Below are 7916 nucleotides of genomic sequence, written 5' to 3'. Positions count from 1 at the left end.
ACCCTTCAGCTGGCAAATAACTGTCACTCGTAATATCTTCATCCTGATTTAAACTGATTTAAAAATTATTCAATACGAGTAATATTCAAAAGTGCTCGGGGCGATCCGTTGACCAACCCCGTTGGCAATACAAGGTGTAGCAACCCAGGTGAAGCGGCCTCGTGTTGCCCTGCGTGTCAATCACTCTCTCTTTCAACCCACTTCCTGTCCATGAAAAGGCACAGAAAGCCCATTAGAAACACCACTACTGTCTAGTCACTTGGCAGATGGCCTAATCCCAGTGTCTCCCCGTGGATTCAGAGGCCTGTCACTCACACGGAGCCGGGAGGAGTAAAAGGGGGGGGGGGGGGGTCTTGCTCAACGGCGCCTACAGCTAGACTGCAGACATTGGGGATCGAACCCAGGGTCAAACAGCCTTGCTACGCTATCCGGCCCCCGGCACCTAAGCTACACATTTGTCTCTCTTCCAACCGGTCTCCAGCCTCCTTTCCATGAATAACCTGGCCGTTCCATACCTCTCTCTCTCTCTCTCTCTCTCTCTCTCTCTCTCTCTCTCTCTCTCTCTCTCTCTCTCTCTCTCTCTCTCTCTCTCTCTCTCTCTCTCAAACAAACAAACAAACAATCTCTTTAAATTCACAAACATACTCACACACTCTAAAACATGTATACAACATTGTGTGCTTGTGTAGACGCACTTCTAAACTCAATTGCAGTATGCACACAATCGCACAAACAACCCTCACACATTCCCGGGCCCGTAACATAGTGTTGTGCGTCTCTTCCTCATGTCTTTGAACAGGTGCGGTGCTAAAGCTGTGAGGAGAATATCAATGCTTTTCACCAAAGATCACAAGGGTGCTTTCGTCCACCCAACTCATCTCCTCCACTCCCCTCCTTTCATCACCTCCTCTCCTTTATCCACCTCGTCTCCTAATCCCCTATCCTCCACTCACCTCCTTTCCTTATCTGCTCTCCTCCACTCAGCTCCTCTCCTCAACTCTTCGTCTCCTCACCTCCTCACCTCCACTCACCATCTACATCTTGTTATCAACGAGGACTGCTTGAATCTGCTTCATGAGCCGTCCTTATGCAAACTAAAGTTTTATGAAATCTGAAATAACTCGGTGGACGTTTTTCAAAGCAAACCTGTATTGATTAAATTTGCATTGATTCGTTTTTGCTGCAGAATCTAAATGGAAAGGAATGGAAATGAGGTTTGAGGTTCAGGTACGCTGATTTCATCAGCGTTCGCCGAGCGCGTTGAAGTCGAGTGGCACAACACACAACCCTGCGCTTCCTACCGCGATAACGAAGTCGGCTCCGCTGACAAGACAAACTACACGTGCATGCCAACCCGCTGGCTAGCACTTCTTGTGAAAGCTAAACGGAACAACAAGTGGGTGAAGCCAGTGGTCGTCTCGGCAACACCTTCTGACAAACATAACGGGGCTATTGATAGAAGGATTGATGGATGGTCTATTGGCAGATCCACTGGCCTGAAACCGCTAGGGATCTTCACATAATCAACACCATACCCAAACTCTTTCTCACGTTTCATGGCTGAGCGTCGTAAGTGAGAAGGCTGGCAACGGAGTCCACTGCGACAGGTCTAAGTCAGGTTTGACTGACAAAAGCAGTGATGTTTTTCCGACCATCGCAAATGAAACCCTGACATATTACATCACATTTATTCGGTTACTTTTTATCAGTAGCCACTAACAGTGAGGGCAGCCAACCGTGAATATACAGCTCAGAAATTGTAAGATCATTTGAGCCCCAACTGAAGTTTGCTGGCAGAATTAGGACAGAGCAGACAGAGAATGTTCTAACAGGGGGAATTTTCTCCATGACGGAAAGGAAGGCAGTCTCAGGTGACTGGCCCTGCATTGAATCCAGAGTCTCAGGTGAGTGGCCTGCCTTGAATCAAGACTACTCAGGTTCCAGAAGGTGGTTCATTCCTACTCTCCATGTGGGGTTAATATTGAGATATGTTTGATCACGTCCATGCTTCCCTCCAGTCTCTCGTGGTTGACCCTGGTTGTCTCTCCCTGGCACGTTTCTCTTTGTCTCGCGCTTCGAGGGGAATTTCTCTCCACTGCCGCCCATCGTCTCATTTGTCTCTCTCTGTGATGAGTCTCTGTTCCGTTCCCCGTCTCCAGCTCCCTCAAGTCGTCTCTCTTCCCCGTTAATTCCCTTTTAATTGTCCCACATCTCAGTCCCAGCTACAGGACACGTGTCTGGCAGGAGGGAGGGGCACGGAGAAGGGGAGCGATCGGACCGGAGGATCTGGATTGATCTGCGACGTAAAAGCCAACAACGCATCGCACTCCCCGACCGATGGCCCTGTGATCAACGGACAAGGACGTAGGGCCGTGAATGGAGAGGATCCCTACATAGGGGGAAACACGGAACGAGTCTGGTTCATTTCCTAGTCTCACCCCTTAGAAGGGTTTGAGAAAGAGGGGGAGAGAAAGATAAAGAAAGGGGGATAGGGGGAGAGAGAGGGGGAGAGCGAGGAGGGAGAGAAGGGGAAAGGGAAAGAGGAAAGAAATGGAGAGGGATACAGATAATGGGAGAAGGAGAGATGAGGAAGAGAAAGAGAGCGAGGGAGAGAAAAAGAGTGAGAGAGAGAGAGAGATAGAGAGGGAGAGAGAGAGAGAGAGAGAGAAACAGTGAGTGAGAGTCGGCTGCGAGAGACATTCAAGGTAGATCAAAGTCCCGTCCCCCTCTCTCTTCCAGACCTTAAATGTGGGAAAGAGAGAGAGAGAGAGAGAGAGAGAGAGAGAGAGAGAGAGAGAGAGAGAGAGAGAGAGAGAGAGAGAGAGAGAGAAAGAGGGAGAGGGATTGAGAGAGAGATGCAGGGGGGAGGGGCAGACAGCTGAGAGCGAGAGAAAAGAGTAAAGAGAAAAAGAAAGTGAGCGTGACATGCGGGGACATGTCATGAGTGGTGTCCTGGGTTGACAGCGTAGGGTTAATTATACACAGCCACTGCCTCACAACCTCACAGATGCACCAGCTTTAGTCTACCCACCGGCGTAGGGAGAATGCACAGCATTCACAGACCTGCAGCGGCGTGGACATTATTATTATGATTATGATTAATATTAGTGTTATTATTATCAATGATGATGACCACGGTGCAGAGGCCATGGTTAAGGTTAGGTGTATGGTAAGAGATGGTTAGCTTTGGGTTAGGGTAAGGGTTAGGGATAGGGTTATCAACCGACTCTAGTGCTCTTGTATATTTCTATAAACTGATAAACTACAAAGTCCTAGGTCTGACTGTGGTCTCCAGGACTAAAGACACACATCTATCGATTGGTCTGGTCTGTCTCTGTCTCCCTAGTCTCCAGGACTACAGACACAGACCTATCGATTGCTCTGGTCTGTCTCTCTAGTCTCCAGGACTACAGACACAGACCTATCGATTGCTCTGGTCCGTCTCTCCTCTCTATTCTACAGGACTACAGACACATACCTAGCGATTGCTCTGGTCTGTCTCTCTTCTCTCCGGGACTACAGACACAGACCTATCGATTGCTCTGGTCTGTCTCTCTATTCTCCAGGACTACAGACACAGACCTATCGATTGCTCTGGTCTGTCTCTCTAGTCTACAGGACTACAGACACAGACCTATCGATTGCTCTGGTCTGTCTCTCTAGTCTACAGGACTACAGACACAGATCTTTGTGGTGGGAGTATTCGATGAACCTCCTTTTGAGGTCTGTTTCTGTTTCACAGCTCTGGAAATTATTAGCGTCTCGCACAAGCGTTCGTATGTGTACATGTGCGTGTGCGCGTGTACATGTTTGTGTATGTGTGTGCGTGTGTGTGCGAGAGGAACGATTTGTTTTGTGCTTTGTCATGGGGATTGCGATGATTCATGCTAAAATAGGCACACCATCTGCCTTCATTAATCATTTCCTACTCAAGTCCCACTTTTCTACCCACTACGTTTCCTCCTTTATTCACCCAGTTTCTCCTCTCTCTCGCCCTCTCTCCCGTTCTCCCAAATCCTGATGTTTTCAACCCCTCTCTTGCTCTTAACACGGTGACTCTCTCCCCCTTTTTTCCCCTCTCTCTCCCTATAACTTAATATGTTCTTTGCTGCAAATAATCCCATAAAGGAGTTCAGGTAATTTAATAAAGGAAGGAATGAACTCAACTGAGAGATCTAAATATATTCTCTCTCTCTCTCTCTCTCTCTCTCTCTCTCTCTCTCTCTCTCTCTCTCTCTCTCTCTCTCTCTCTCTCTCTCTCTCTCTGTACCTCTCTCTCTCTCTCTCTGTACCTCCCTCCCTCCCTCCCTCCCTCCCTCCCTCCCTCCCTCTCTGAACCTAATGCTTTAACACCTCTCTCTCTCTCTGTCTCTCTCTGTCTCTCTCTCTCTCTCTCTCTCTCTCCCTCTCTCTCTCTCTCTCGCCCACTCACTGTTCCGCGCGGCTCGGTGGCGGTTGGAACACAGCGCTCCTCCTCCTCTCTGATTGGCTCCCTGATGTGTTTGCTGAGTGGGCGAACGCAGCCCACATGACCAGCCGACACGCAGGTGGGGTGGGAGGGGGGAGGGAAGGAGGGAGGGAGGGATGGAGGAAGGGAGGAAGGGAGCGAGAGGGCGAGAGAGAGAGGAGGGAGGGAGAGAGGGAGGGAGGTGGGAGGGAGGAAGGGGGAGGCTGTAGGGAGGGAGGGAGTGAGGGAGGGAGGGAGGGAGTGAGGGAGGGAGGGAGGGTGAAGAGGAAGGGAAGGGGAGACAGAGAGGGAACAGAATTGTTGATGTGGAGGAAAAGGAAAGTCAACAACAACAAAAAGAACAACAACAATAACAAGGAACCAAGTGGATCGTCTCGTTCTGGGAGAGAGACAAAACTAATATCATCCGGTTAGCAAGTTGTCTGTTGGGGTGGGGGGGGGGGGGGGGGTTTCCACTTTCCGCTGAGTCATGGATCGGCTCATAAACCGCACGCAGGTGGAAAGCCGCAGGCTAACTGGCGACGTGCTAACAACCACCGCGGCGGCGGCGTTCATAACGAAAAACTCCTTGACCAATCACCGGCTCCTTAACCAATCAAGGGGCCGGCTCCTTGAACCAATCACAGCGGCTCTTTGACCAATAACAGCGGCTCTTCGACCGATCACAGCGGCTCTTTGGACGATCTCAGTGGCTCTTTGACCAATCACAGCCGGCCTGTTGCGGTCCAGTGCAGCACGCTAACCGAAACACAGCCTTTTGGGACACACACACACACACACACACACACACACACCCACATACACATACACATACACATACACACACACACACACACACACACACACACACACACACACACACACACACACACACACACACACACACACTAATACACACACTGTCTGATGGTCTGTCAATCTCTCTCTCTCTCTCTCTCTCTCTCTCTCTCTCTCTCTCTCTCTCTCTCTCTCTCTCTCTCTCTCTCTTCTCTCTCTCTCTCTCTCTCTCTCTCTCTCTCTCTCTCTCTCTCTCTCTCTCTCTCTCTCTTTCTTTTAGGGTGTTTTCTGTAATGCTTTTAACACCTCTCTTTAGCTTCCTTCCTTCCCTCCCTCCCTCCCTCCCCCTCTCCTGTTCTTTGATGTATGCACATGTGGACACAAGCTTATGAAAAACACGTACAGGTGAACTTGCGCACACACACACACACACACACACACACACAGACACACACACACACACACGCTCTCACACACACACACATCCACCCACACACGCACATAACAGGTGACCATGCGCACGCGGTGAGTTATTCCAGCGGTTTGGCGTGTTTCTTCTGTGTGTGTGTTTGTGTGTGTACATTTATGAGTGTCTGTGTACATTTGTGTGTGTGTGTATCTGTGTGGGTATCAGTGTGTGTGTGTGTGTGTGTGTGTGTGTGTGTGTGTGTGTGTGTGTGTGTGTGTGTGTGTGTGTAAGAAGCAGGCCTGCTGTGGCACGTGAAGGTGGATGCTTTGAGATAACTGCCAAAACCTAATGCTTTTAACTCGCTCTTCCTCTGTCCGTCCATCGCTCTCTCTCTCTCTCTCTCTCTCTCTCTCTCTCTCTCTCTCTCTCTCTCTCTCTCTCTCTCTCTCTCTCTCTCTCTCTCTCTCTCTCTCTCTCTCTCTCTCTCTCTCTCTCTCTCTCTCTCTCTCTCTCTCTATCTCTCTCTATCCCTCTCTGTCTCTCTCTCTCTCTCTTTCGCTTTCTTTGTCTTTGTCGTTGTCTCTCGCTCTCTCTATCTCACTCTCATTCCAACAGACAGAGTATCACACAAGAATAATGTATCTATCTTCATTGCTCTCTCTCTCTCGCACACACACTCACACTCACACACACAAGCACACACAGACAGACACAGTAACACACACACACACACACACACGCGCACACAAAACCATCTTGCTCTGATTGTAAATCTCCTTGTCTCCAGCTCAGCACTGAGGCCAAAGGAGTTCCTGTGAAGAGATTTTGGAGCGAGAGAGAGTGAGCGAGAGAGAGAGAGAGAGAGAGAGAGAGAGAGAGAGAGAGAGAGAGAGAGAGCGAGAGAGAGAGAGAGAGAGAGAGAGAGAGAGAGAGAGAGAGAGAGAGAGAGAGAGAGAGAGACAGAGAGAGAGAGAGAGAACAATAGCCTGGAACCCATCTGATCTCCGCTACAGATGCTTATTACACCCACATGGTGAAGCCATTAAGGTTGCTGGGTCCACGTCCGTCTCTCTGCCAAGTAGGACAAGCTGCCGGGAGTGTGCGCACACACATCACACACACCCGATTCAGTTCAAAGATCGGAAATATCCCGAGCAAAGAAATGAAGAAATGCGCGGATAATGTTTAATAATGGGATGGCTAAGCCACAGGAAGTCTGGGGCAAACTTCCTGTCTGTCTGAAGTGTTGTAATACACGGGCTGGGGAGAGACACAGATACACATGCAAATGAGCGGAAACACAATCCGCACACACACACTCGTAATGCATTGACGCACACACATCTACCTCACACACACACACACACACACACACACGTCATGTTCCTGAAATGCCACAGGAATGGAAAATCACTAATGCGGGAGGAGGAGGAGAGGGGGGAGGGGGAGAGAGGAGGAGAGAGAAGGAGAGAGGAAAGGAGGAAAGAGAGGAGAAATAGGAGGAGAGAGAAGGGATGGAGAGGGGGAGAGAGCGGAGGAGTGAGGAGGAGGGGGGAGGACATAGGAGGGGAGAGGAGGAGAGAGGAGAGAAGAGGAGAGAGGAGAGAGGAGGGCAGAGGAGATTTAAAACCAGGAATAGGGATTTCCCACTGTAGATCACCTGGCCATGGTCCCATTGTGGAGCCAACACACACACACACACACACACACACACACACACACACACACACACACACACACACACACACACACACACACACACACACACACACACACACACACACAGCGAACACACTCACATGAAAGCACACACACGCACAGATACACACATATACTCTCACACACACCAACAAATATGTACCCAGCCACCTACACACACACACACCCAGAACAATACACAAACACGCACCCACCCACCCACACACACAAACACAAATCCAATAACCCAATAACACACACACACACACACACACACACACACACACACACACACACACACACACACACACACACACACACACACACACACACACACACACACACACATAAACACACACAAACACACACTCTCCTGGGCAGGGCTGTTGTCCCCCCCTGTCTATAGTTCCGATGACGGGGTGAGAGAGAATGAGTGTAGGTGGGGAAAAGAGAGCGAGTGGAACGAAATGTAGGAGAAGGGTAGAGGGGAGGAGAGACGGGGAAGTACAGCGAGCGGAGGAGGAGGAGGAGGAGGAGAACAGAGAGGAGGAGAAAGACAAGCGG

This window comes from Gadus morhua, chromosome 22 (genome assembly GCF_902167405.1).
Source record: "Gadus morhua chromosome 22, gadMor3.0, whole genome shotgun sequence".
NCBI lineage: Eukaryota > Metazoa > Chordata > Actinopteri > Gadiformes > Gadidae > Gadus > Gadus morhua.
This window is presented reverse-complemented; position numbering follows the sequence as displayed.